The sequence below is a fragment of the Carlito syrichta genome, unplaced genomic scaffold (genome assembly GCF_000164805.1).
Source record: "Carlito syrichta isolate Samal-C Ts95f unplaced genomic scaffold, Tarsius_syrichta-2.0.1 Scaffold287500, whole genome shotgun sequence".
Classification (NCBI taxonomy): domain Eukaryota; kingdom Metazoa; phylum Chordata; class Mammalia; order Primates; family Tarsiidae; genus Carlito; species Carlito syrichta.
Window position 1 is genome coordinate 18,256 of NW_007231596.1, and position 13,345 is coordinate 31,600.

Below are 13,345 nucleotides of genomic sequence, written 5' to 3' on the forward strand. Positions count from 1 at the left end.
AAAGCACTTATTTAGTACCTAATATATCTATGCATGGTAGATATTTTAATACAAATGTCCTTGCCTTTCTGGGATCTCTGATCTAAAATGGTGCAGATAACCTTGGAGTCAGGAGGTGAATAGCAGAACCTTAGGTGGGAGAGAGCATGTTCAATAGTATTTTTTTTTAATGTGTAATTGAGGGAAACACTAGGAAAAGTGAAGAGTAGCAAAGTTTTAACCGGTGGAATATGCAGAAAATATAGTTGATCGTCTTTGGAACCCTTTAGAAGAGTCTCACATCTTTGGGAGTGGGAGCTGTTGATCAAAAGTACTATAAGTTTCAAAAAGTGAAGGAAGTATTCTGAAAGTATTCATTCATTCATTCATTTGTTCATTCAGAATTTACCAAATCCCTCCTGGATGCCCAGATGTGTGGCTGGCACTATGAGAGATATCAAACAAGTAGGCTCATTCATACTTTGGTGAACCATATACACTCAGGAGTCCATGATGGCACAACATTAAAGCACAATTCCTGAGTAACTCTAAATAACCTCAAGACAAGCCTCAGTGTTCTTTTCTCCTTCAGGTAGAGAAATTAAGCCTTGTGAGGTTGAATTATGAATGTCTTCTAGCAATTAAGAAAATGTTACTTTACCGAAGGTGAATAGTTTAGGCTTTACTCTTGGGCTAGAAAAAAGGAACATTGAAAGTGAATCAACTTTTCCATGAGGGCCATGTAATCATATTATTCTCTCTCTCTCTCTCTCTCTCTCTCTCTCTCTCACTCTCTCTCTCTCTCTCTTACACACACACACACACACACACACCCATATACACACAAGAAAAAAAGAGTGCAAGGTGGAAGAGATGAGATTCCACCCATTAAAATGACTTTGTCTCTGAGAAACTTATTTGATAACATGGATGGCGCTGATTTCTACACCTACAGAGAAGGGAGAGGAAATAAAATAACACTGGGAAAGCATTTCTATGCCCTGTGTATTTTGATACCATTATCTTACTTAATCCTCAACTCTCATTTTGTAGATGAGGAAATTAAACAAGTTTAACTGATTTGTCTAAAGTTGTACAGTTAGGAAGCAGCAGAGCCAGGAGTTAAATCCAGGGCTGTCTGAAGCCAGGGCTCATGAATTTCTCCTACACTCACTCTCTCCACTCTATGCTCAAAGCTCAAGAAAGAAAAGTGCACATATGCATGACCTGTTCAGCCTCTCCAGGGATACATTAATGTATTGTTGAAATATCGTCTTCCCATTTCCCTCACTCACCCAAATTCTTTACTGTTTCTATAACGTTGTTAAAATACCACCTATGTTTTGTATTTGAAATGGGTCGTATATTGTTATCTGAAGTACTTTTGAGGGGCAATGTTATAAAAATCCTAACACTGTGAGAAATATGACTTTATATACATATATAAAATATAGCAAAATAAAATAATATTTAAAGAGTTATGCATCATTTTTGTCATTCTGATGCAAAACAACACTGTATTCTGACTATTTATAAAGTTATTTCCTTACATGTTTATTTTTTTTCCATCCTGTCATTCTTATTCCCCTGGTAATCTCTATATATCTAAGGAAGAGGAAGCAAAAAGTTGTTCCACCTGTGTTTACTAATTATAGTGTTAGTTTTTGGATTTTGTTAGAATGCTAATTATCTTTCAAGCAGCTAACCCTACCTTTTTCCTTAGAACTGGTAACAATTTACATTTAAATAACTTCATGAGGGGGCGGGGGGGGGGTTATTTATTTATTTATTTGCCAGAAAAAGTCTTCTACAGACAGGCAATTTTATTTTGCATGGCATGCCAGAGAAGTTAGTTGGTTTGGGTGTGTTTGGTTTGGGCTTCCCCCCTTCCCCCTGCCATTTTTGGTAGAAGACTGTGCTCCAGAAAAGTATGTTCATTAGCCTGTACCACTGGAAAACTTTCTTGAGTTTTCTACCCATATGCTACAAGCCTTAACCCAGGAGATACCAGCTCCAAGAAAAAGCAGTGTGTCCTATCTCTGTTACTGATTTCATTTTTGGATTCTCTTTTCAGTCTGCCAATAAGTTCCAGATGGGGTGTGTTAGTTTTTCACATGTAAGTTACCTGTCCACGGGGAGCAGAAGGAGCCCACTGGTTTGGGCCACCCACAACTGACAGTGACTTTGGTCACTGATGATATTGGCTGGATTCAACTCAGCTTAGAAGAAAAAGAAACCATAATACCCCTTAACAATTTCCTTTGCTCCACCCAGTCATTCTACTAAAGAAAAGAAGATTTGAAAAGTCAAGACTCCAATACCACATGTGCCACATGAACATCTGGACAAGGGCTTGAGGGAATTTCCCTGGAAGCAGAAAAGAAAATAAAAAAAAACCCTCTAGGTAATTGTTGCTCCCTAACTCTGCAGGGCAGCTGGCCTCCCTCCCCAAGGAGACCACAGTTGAGTGGGGGCGGTGTGGAGTGAAGATGTTGGTTTGTGAGAATAGCCAGCAACGGTTTGGCTGCTGGTTACACAAATTAAAACTATTTGCATTCATCTAAAAAGCTTCATAAATACAAGATGCCTATTATATACACAAAAGTATTTTACTTTTATCTTGCATTAGTAAATGCATGATAAAATTTTGATATGCATGACTTTTTCCATGAAAAAAAAGTTTGGAAAAAGATTTCTGAATTCTGGATTTAGGTTCCCAGGGGAAAAACAATTTGAGGTATCCTAAGGTTGCATGTCCAATCAGTATACCATGGCTATGTGAAGGCCAACTCAGATCAGCCAGAGTACACCTAAAATTTGGTTTTCTTAAAGTTCTTCAATTAAAAAGAAACATTAGAATACCTTACATTCTTCAGTGCTCTTTTTCAGAATTTCCTGTCTTCTATTTGGAAAATAACTTTCCTATTAATACAGTAGAATTAGCTAATTCCACAGGCTTTGAAGTTTTAAAGACTCAAGTTCAAATATAATTCTGACCTTTGGTAAATGGCTCAATATCTCTAAGCCTCAGTTTCCTCGCGAGTGGAAGAAAGGACTTATTTTACAGAGAATCAAGTGAGATAACATTTAAATATCTTTTAACACAATTGCTAAAAGACAGTAAGCACTCAGAAATTGCCAGATATGAGCATACTCATAGCTACTTTCTTGTCTAGTCCTGCTGGAACCCACTGTTCATGTTACTAACATTCTAGCTGTTGCTGTGTGTGTTTCATGGGCAACACAGTGGACTAGTTAGGATCATGGACTGGAAAGCCCCACTGCCTGGGCCCGATTCCTGCCTTCTCTATTAACTGGCGCTTTGAGCCAGGGCTCTCTGCACTTCAGTCTGTTCACCTTTAAAATGGGACTGAGCAGCCATAAAAAGGAATGAAATCATGTCTTTTGCAGCAACTTGGATGGAATTGGAGAACATCATCCTGAGTGAACTAACACAAGAACAGAAAACCAAACAACACGTGTTCTCGCTTATAAGTGGGAGCTGAACTAAGGATCTGCAAAGGCACAGAGAATGGTATAGTGGACACTGGAGACTCAGAAGTGTGGGGGGGATAAGGGACAGAAGGATGAAAAGTCACCTGTCAGGTACAATGTGCACAGTTGGGGTGGGGGTGCACTTACAGAGCCCAGACTTCCTCGCCTCTATACAAAGCATCCATGTAACCCAATGCCATTTGCACCCCCAAAGCTATAAAAATAAAATAAAATAAATAAAAATAAGATGGGAATGATAATAGTACCTATTTCCTAAGATTATTGTGAGCACTCAACCAGTTAATATAGTAAAGTGCTTCAAACAATGCCCTGCTGTAGTAAGCTCTCAGTAATTATTAGCCACTATTAATAGTATTTTTAATGTCTCTCACTGCAATGGAGTCATAATCTCATTGAGTTAATATGCTGAATTGTAATGTACATAAAGTCAATTTTTCATCCTTACTTTATCCAACAGCACCTAGCATATTATCTGGCACAGAAAAGGGCCTCAATAAAAATTGGGTCTGACCATCCTTATGTAGACTAGGAAGTGGTTTTCTAACAGCTCTCTCAGTCTGTGTTCTCTCTCCCCAAAGTCCTTCACACTGGCAACCTAGGTTGTCCCAATAGAGTCTGATCTGCCCCTTCCATCTGATCTCCCATTGTTCTCCTACACCTACTCCATCTCCGGCAAATATCCACCACTCAGCCATGAACTTCAGGGGAGATGGGTCTCAGCTCCAGCCACAAAGGGTAGTCACTATCCACTTAGATCAGTTGTGGTGTTCTCATTCTTCTTGCCACTGATTAGCAAGAATATGGACTTACAATAGAATTTTGACCAATTAGATAGGAGAGCACACCTTTGGAAGAGAAAGGAGTGTCTGAGAGAAATTATTCCTCAGATGCTTGATAAAGATAGATAGAAAGAAATGATCTGTCTCCTGCCACTGAATATTGTGACATTTCCATGTAAGGTCTGGAGTGGCTGCAGCCATCTTGCATCCATGAGATGATGCCAAACCAAGCACTGAAGACAATTGATGACACACTGATCTGCTGAATTAGAATTCTTGTTACATAAGAGAATGTACACACACGTGCGCATGCTCACACACACACATTAGATTTGAGTTTTTCTGTTTTGTTGGCAGTGGTTTTTTGTTTGTTTGTTTTTTTGTTTTTTTGAGACAGGATCTCCCTCTGTCACCAGGCTGGAGTGCAGTGGCATGATCATAGCTCACTGCTGCTGCTTCAAACTCCTGGGCCCAAGCTATCCTCCCACCTCAGCCTCTTGTGTAACTGGAACTACAGGCATGAGCCACCATGTCCAGCCAATTTTTGGATTATTTGTGAAAATGGGCTCTCACTATACTGCCCAGGCTGACCTCGAACTCCTGACCTCAAGCCATTCTCCCAACTCAGACTGGGATTACAGGCATGAGCCATTGTGCCTGGCCTTAGGCTTTTCTGTTATTCGCAGCCCTAAGTAGCGTAACAAATACACAAGAAATCTCCCACAAGGTCAATATGTAATACTTATCGCAATAAAGTGCACATATTACAAATATATAGCTCGTTGAATTTTCACCAATTAAACAATCCATGCAATTCTGCAATAAAAATTAAATGAAAATTAAACTTCATTAATATTTAAATAAAGAAATGAAAACACTAAGGCCTTTTTGACCTAACAATTTGGCAAAGATGCAAGATTAATATTTCTTTTGATGTGGATATGGAAAAGTGTATTTTCTTTTTTCTTTTTTTTGAAAAGTATATTTTCATATACTCTTGGTGAAAGTATAATCTGGCAAAAGACATCAAAGTTTTAAACATACTAACTTTTTTTTTAGTTGGGGTCTCACTCTGTTGCCCAGGCTGAAGGGCAGTGGCACCATCACAGTTCACTGCAGCCTCAATCTCCTGGGCTCAGGTCATCTTTCTGCTTTAGCCTCCTGAGTAGCTGGACTACAGGCATGTGCTTCCATGCCCAGCTAATTTATTTTTATTTTTATTTTTGTAGAGATGAAGGCTCTCTATGTTGCCTAGGATGGTCTCAAACTCCTGGGCTCAAGCAGTCCTCCTGCCTCAGCCTCTCAAAATGCTGGGATTACAGTTATGAGTCACCACACGCAGCCTTAACATGCTTGCTAACCTAAAAATTTAACTTCTGCCAGGCTTGGTGGCTCAACCTGTAATCCCATACCTTTGGGAGGCTGAGGTGAGTGGATCGCCCGAGCCCGCGGGTTCGAGACCCGCCTGGGCAGCGAGACCTCATCTCTACAATAAATCAAAAAATTAGCCGGGTGTGGTAGTATGCGCCTGTAATTCCAGCTACTCAGAAGGCTAAGGCGGAAGGATTGCCAGAGCCCAGCAAGTCGAGGCTGCGGTGGCCAGGAGCGGCCACTGCACTCCAATCTGGAGTGAGACTCCAACTCAAAAAAAAAAAAAAAAATTAACTTCTAGGAATTTGTCTTAAGGAAATAATCAAACAAATCAAACAAATGAGCAAAGAGTTATATAAATCTTTATTGTTAGTGTTTCACAGCAAATATTTGGAAATAATCCAAGTAGCCACCAATAGAGGATTAATTAAATAAAATTTAATATGTCTTTTTAAAAAATGAGATCTTTATGAATGTAAAGCTGACCATGATACACTGTTTAGTAAAACCAACATGTTGCAAAATAATAAGTATAGTATGAACCCATTTCTAGTACATAAGGATGTGCATTGAACTATTTAGAATGGTTATCTCTGGAAGGTAAATGCATGGACATTTACTTTGTACAGCATTGTAATGGGTCACTTTTTAATTCAATGGGCACATGTTACTATTTTCTTTCTTTTCTTCTTTTTTCTTTGAGTTAGAGTCTTACCCTGTTGCCCAGGCTGGAGTGCAATGGCACCATCACAGTTCATCACAGCCTTGACCTCTGGGCTCAGGTTCACTGTTGATGTTGTGCATTCTATGGGTTTAGAAATGCATAATGGCTTGTCCCTGGTCTCAGGAGGCTGAGATCCCTCTATCTCAGCCTCCTGAGTAGCTGGGACTACAGGTACATGCCACCATGCTCAGCTAATTTTTTTGATTTTTTGTATAGACAAGGTCTCACTATGTTGTCCAGGCTGGTCTTGAACTCTGGGGCTCAAGTGATCCTTCTGCTTCGGCCTCCCAAATTGCTGAGATTATAGGCATGAGTCATCATATCTAGCCACATGTTACTATTTTCAGAGATACATTAAAAGAGTTGAGAACAAATACTCTGCAGGCTCTGGCTGGATCCCCATCCAACACACCAGCATCTTTCCTCCTGACTCCCCGCCTGCCTTCCATGGAGCAGTGGTTCTCACCAGGCTGTCTGTGGGCCTCTGGTAAGATACAGACTTGGGCTAGGCAAGATACGGGGTTTTCCTAGTAGTCACAAATAATTCATTGCAAATATTACTACAAAGTATATGAATGAGGATTCTTATATTCTTATAACTTTCTGTCACAGGAATTTTTAAAATTTCTATAAAGATTCCAACTATATGACATTCTGGAAAATGCAAGACTATGAAGACATTAAAAATATCAGTGGTTACTGGGGGAGGGGGAGGGGGTGGGAGAAATGAAGAGGTGGAGCAGAAAGGATTTTTAGGGCAGTGAAGCTACTGCAGTGACCCGGAGCCCCAACCCACTCTCGCCAGGGGAGAGGGCGAAGGGGAGCTGCAGGGAAAAAGCGACACAAGAAATATCCAGCCTCGCCTAAGACTGGTGACAAACCATTATGCATTTCTAAGCCCACAGAATGCACACCACCAACAGTGAATCTTGATGTGAATTATGGACTTCAGGTGATACCGATGTGTCACTAGAGGTTCACTGGTGGTAACAAATGTACCACCATGAGGAAGGGTGTTAATGGGGGAAAGCTATGTATTTGTGGGGGCAGAAAGCATATAAGAAGAACACTCCGCTCAATTTTGCTGCAAACCTAAAACAGTTCTAAAAAATAAGGTTTAAAAAAAATTCCTGTAAGCATAAAAATGTTCTTAGGAAATGGAGTCTTATTTCTTTCATGATGAGAGAGACTGAGTGGTGTGAGTGAAAACTGACCAGGTTCAAACCACTGGCTTAGTGTAGCCTGCTCTGAGTGCCCAACAGCCATAGCAGCCTAAACACCACCTCATCCTGCTCAAACCTGGAGCACTGTTCTTCCCAAAGATGTTTCCTACTTAGAGTTAGGTTTTTACCCAAAGTATCACAGGCATAGACAAAAATCAAACAGAACCAGTTTCAATCACTTGCAGTGCTTAAAATATTTATAATTCTTTCTATAGCCAAAGGCAGCCGGGCTAATTATTTACCAAGCAAGTGGAAATGATGTCCCGGGAGATACAGCAGAACTGATGCAGCAATTGGGAGCGAGCCTGGTAGTTAGTTGGAGTTCAGGGAGTCTCAAAGCATCTTGGAGTGGCTCTATTTTAGCCTCACATAAGAACTGGACCATCGTGCTACAAATGACACATTTGCTACTGAAAAGATCAAAGGGTGCTGGGAGGGCTTCTGTAGCTAGCACTCAAGTTGATTTTCTGAGCATCTCTAATGAGCTGCAGCGAGAGAAATCTATGCTCTCTGGGGCTAGAAGGTCCCCGAATGGAAAGGCTCTCTAAATTCCTGTAGAGAGATTTAATGGAGGTGAGAGATTATTGGGCCTCCACAAGGGCTTCAAGTTTCTCAGCTGAAAAGCTTTTTATTGGAAATGACAGTGATTTTATGAGTTTTGCTAATTAGAAGACCAATTAAGGCTTACTTCAAAATTGTTCAAACAACACAGTAACATCTGGACTTCAAATTGGAACTCCTCTCATCTCGTCCCTCACACATGACAGTGAATGATTTAATGATATTTCAGAATTTTCCTATGCATCGGAAATGTATACATTGTATACATATGTATTGTATACATGTGTATGCATTGTACTGGTTATGTATTTAGATATCACATTACAATGCTGTGGTTCATTCCTAGCTCTTTCTGAAATGTACACTTAATGACAGAGAAGTTTGGAGTTTTGATGCAGAGACCTACAGCTGTCTCTAAGGTTGCCCAACAATTCCTGATTTCCACCTCACACCAGTAATGACAAAACTTCCTAAATATTGCCAGCTGTATTTTCTAGGTTTGAAAACTCTAAACTGTGAGAACGTTCTTTTTTTTATTGTTTTTTAAATTATCTTTTTGTGCAATGCTCTCTTCCTTATAATCTGTGAGCACTTTGCAAGCCAGAAAAACTAGATGTCATCCTAAGCAGCACCCTCTCCCTCACAACCATGTTCAGTTCACAACTAAGTTTAGCCCATTTTGCCTCCTTCCCTGTTCATGTCTCTTCATTTTCATAATCACCACCCTGGTCCAAGCCATCACGCTCTCCTATCTGAACTGCCACAGTAACCTCCTTGTGATCCTGCCTTCTTCTAATCCATTCTGTACAAAGTAGTTAGAGAAATCTTTTTAAAGACATGGATCTAGGCTGGGTGCAGTAGCTCACACCTGTATTCCCAGCACTTTGGGAGGTCAAGGCAGGAGGATTGCTTAAGTCCAAGAGTTCAAAATCCACCTGGGCAATATAGCAAGACCTCATCTCTAAACAAAATTTAAAAATTACCTGGGTGTGGTGGCATGCACTTGTAGCCTCAGCTCCTCAGGAGGCTGAGGCGGAAGAATCACCTGAGCCCAGGAGATAGAGGCTGTGGGAAGCTGTGATCATGCCACTGCACTTCAGCCTGGGTGATAGAGTGAGATCCTGACTCAAAACAAAAGCAAAAACAAAAACATAGATCTAATCCTGTCATCCACTTATTATGAATTTTGCCTGACTCATACAACAAAATCCAAATTCCTTGCCATTGCCTTAAATTCCAGCATATTACTCTGAACTGCTTCTCCCACCCCACCCCAGCCTCAGCCATTGGCTGTCATCTCACAGGCTCTAGCACGCTGGCTTTTCATTCCAAGAGTGTCCATGTTCTCTCCTGGCTAAGGTATGTGAACCCTGCTGTAATCTGCAGCTGGAATCTTCTTCCTAAACCCTCCCTACTTCACCTAGTTAACTCCCATTCAGTCCTCAGATTTCAGCCTAAACACCATTTTGTCAAGATACATTTTGACTGTATGCTTGTGTGACTGTTTAGTTAGTGTCAGTGTCTCTGTTGCCCACTAGACTGCAGGCTGCACACAGGGAAGTCTTTTTTTTTTGTTTTTTGTTTTTGAGTCAGAGTCTCACTTTGTCACGCAAGCTGGAGTGCAGTGGCATGCTTATGGCCACTGCAGCCTTGACCTGCTGGGCTCAGGCAATCCTTTCGCTTCAGCCCTCCAAGTCACTGGAACCACAGGTATGTGCCACCATGCCCTGCTAATTTTTTGATGTATTGTAAAGATGAGGTCTCACCAAGTTGCTGGGCTGGTCTCACACCTTGAACTCAGGCAATCCTCTCGCCTCTGCCTCCCCAAATTCTGGAATTACAGGCATGAGCCACCATACCTGGCTAGGTCTATTTTTTAGTACCTGGTTTCCCCCAGAAACTAGCAGTGTGTCTGCCACATGGCAGGAATTAAAATATTTGCGAGTCTATTTACTCTTTAGTGATTGTAATTTGCTAACAATTAATAGATCAGTGCACATGAAGTTGGTGGACAGAGTCCTAACTAGGGAAATATGAACCAAGTCCCTTGATTTTTTCTTGCCTTCAGACACCAAAGCTCGGCTTCAGGCTGTGTTCTCTTCAGCTTGGCCATGCCTGGATGGGCAGAAACGACATTACAGAGAGGTACTTATTTTTCCCTTTTTAAGATACTTTTCAAAGGTTTATTTTTTTAAAAAAAGATACTAGTGAATTGAGCGGAAGAAATAAGCCAAAGCCATCAATAATTACTTTCCATCCTTTGGCGCCCCCTGTTGACAGTAAACTCAACTGCAGTTACGTTATACCAACACCTCTTACAACTTGACGAGAAGTGAGATGGGTCAAAGACTGATCCTTGGTTTAATCAGTCTTTGGGAAAATCCCACCACTCCTTCCTCAAAAGCATGGGTCCATTTGCCTGAACTTTTTTGCCATATCCTTAGGCATCTGTATCTGGCCAATGTGAGAGCTAAGAGCAAAACTGTGGTAGAATTTCCAAGTCTCAAACAGTTGCTGTAAGAAAGGATCAACTTGGGAATCATACTCTACATAAAGTTGCCTGATTGTCTCTTTATTTTTCTTGCCTGGACAAAAAGAGTAGCTCTATACTAGAAACAGGGACAGAGCAAATATTAAAATAAAATTTGTAAATGTTTTATTTAATTTATGTTTTATTATTTTTAGAGACAGTCTCATTCTATTACCCAGGCTGGAGTGCAGTGTTGAGATCATAGTTCACTGCAGCCTCGAATTCCTGGACTGAGGTGATCTTCCCACCTCAGCCTCCCAAGTAGCTAGGACAACAGGCATGTACCATCATGCCTGGCTAATTTTTCTAATTTTTGTTGAGATAAGGACTTGCTATGTTGCTCAAGCTGGTCTCAAATTCCTGGCCTCAAGAGATCCTCCTGCCTTGTCTTCTCAAATTGCTGGGATTACAGACTTAAGCCACCGTGCCTTGCCTAAATTTTTAAATATTTTCCCAAATATCTTAGTTTCAAAATAAATAATGTTACTCCTTCTTCAAACACATGAAAAATAGATAAATCAGCTTAAAAGAATAGAAAAATGGATTAATAAGACAGCACAGGTCTAGTACAACGCCCTGCCTACAGCAGCTTTTGGTAATGCTAGTTCTGATGTTGTCTCTATCCTGACTCTGCCACCAACTAAGCAAGTGACCTTGACACATCAGTAACCTCTCTGGATCTCATTTTCCTTGTCTGTAAAATGAAGGTGTTGAATACATGATCTCTAAGGACCCTTCTCACCTATAACTTTCTATTTCTAAACACCCCACACTTCTCTTTGTTCCCTGCCATGCTCTAATTTCCAGAAATGAAATCAGAAATACTCTGTTTATCCCTACAGTATAAATTCTGTTTTATAAGCTTTTTTGGAGCATAAGCTATGTATAAAGACACAAAGACTCACTGATTACTATGTTCCTGGCCCTGTGTTGGATGATGTAATTCACTGTAACACAAATAGGAGGAGCTATGTTGGAACTGTGAACAAATGCTGTGGTAACACATTGAACAGTGATACCACAGAATTCATAAAGTGATTGTTGTAATTTAGCAAATTTGGTGAAACATCAGTCGAGTCACGTGCTTGGTATTACCCCAACAACATAACTGGTAAACTGGATTTTTCTCTTTTTGAACCTATGCTCTAGGTTTCACTTAGGTAGAGCCTAAATATCTAACAAGAAATGCAAATGGTGTAACACTCATCCATACTTTTCTGAAACATGACTTTATTTAAAAATTGGATGTAGAAGTCATGCCCTGACCTGCCCACCATGGAATCTTCTGAGAGGAGCGAGTACTTTTGCCAATATTTCCCGTGCAGATGCCAGTCCATGAGCAGAAAGTGCACAAAGCAATTTCCAGTGAAGGTAAAGCATCAGAGCCCCCCGCTGGCTTAGTCAGCAGTATCTCTTTCAACTCACCTGGTCTAAATACTACCCATGGTCCACAGAATAATCCATTTCTACCTCAGCTGCTGAGACTTAAGATTTACCTATTCTACTTCAACTCTTTGCAAATTGGAACTCATGCTGGTTCCATTTGCTAACAGTGACCACAAATCTGCCCCTGCAAATTCCTGCATTGAAGGACAAAGACATAGCTATACATTCCATCAAACCCTGAAGCTATTTAGTGTTTTAGGACTCTGAAGGATTTATTTCTGTCCCACATAGAAGCTGTTCTCTGCAATGGCATGGGAAGACATCTTGAAAGAAAGCATTTGGTGACCTAGCTGGTAAAAGCACAGAAATGATTAAAACGTAGGCAAAGAATCCCCAAATTGCTATTACCTTAATGATTAAAACATGCAGCTCATTAATTTAATCTGACAGTGGGCCCTTTTGTGCGTAGATTCATATGAAATGTCTTACTCCAGTTGAAGAAACTTGTCGCATGCCAAGCCTGGCTCTCCATTTCTTTTATTACTGAGAAGTCATCGGTACAATCCAAAATGATTAAAGCAATAGAGATTGAATTGCAGACAAAGAACATCAGACTGGGTCAGGGATGAGAAAATAAAACTCCAAACAAGTACAAAACTCAAGAGACTAACGATCAAAATGTTCAAGTTTCCATTTCTTTTTGTTTATAACATGATTTTCTAAAACACTGACATGATCTATTAATAAGTTAATGCTTTTTCTCTGTCAGGACTTCCCCCAGGGTCCCTAAAAGAGAATTCTTAAAATTGTACACATATTGCACAAAATATGTCAGAAGAGTAAGGAAATGAATGAAACAAAGTTACTGGATCCAGTCTCCTTGCCCAAGCTACAACTTGTATGAAACTGGAGAAACTCTTGAACTGTTCATTATTGGTATGATTCTTCGCAGAATATAGACTAGTATCTAAACTATCTAATTATGAATCACAAGAGACCAGCAAAATTAATATGCCATAAAAGTTACAGAAAAATAAAAGAAAAAAATCATCAAATGTAGGCCTCCATATACCTAACCCATGAAAAAGAAAATGTTCTTATTACAATTATTCCTCTACACAAAACAAAAGCAAGTAATCCAAACTCAAAAAGCAAAGACAAGCCGGGCTGGGTGGCTCAGCCTGTAATCACGCGCTTTGGGAGGCTGAGCAGAGTAGATTGCCTGAGCCCGAGGGTTCGAGACCCACCTGGGCAACTTGGCGAGACCTCATCTCTA